This window comes from Cariama cristata, unplaced genomic scaffold (genome assembly GCF_000690535.1).
Source record: "Cariama cristata isolate BGI_N322 unplaced genomic scaffold, ASM69053v1 scaffold33740, whole genome shotgun sequence".
NCBI lineage: Eukaryota > Metazoa > Chordata > Aves > Cariamiformes > Cariamidae > Cariama > Cariama cristata.
Window position 1 is genome coordinate 14,536 of NW_009596903.1, and position 263 is coordinate 14,798.

A 263-nucleotide genomic window follows, 5' to 3' on the forward strand; every position below is an offset into this window, starting at 1 on the left:
GAAAGACACGCCAGGATACATAAAGCGTTAACTCCTGCCCCATCGGTCCAAAGGACCTGGCAGGGAAAGGCACACGATAAAAATGGCAACTGCCAGTCCGGGCCAAGTAAATCCCTGGAGCTGGAGGGGACGTGAGCCATGGCATGCAGACGGTAATGCTGCCTACGAGACACCATCAAGGACTACTGTTCCCAGTGACCACGGCACAATAAATGTGTCAAGGAGCGGCTTCTTCCTTCACACCTCAACCTGCTCCCAAGAGC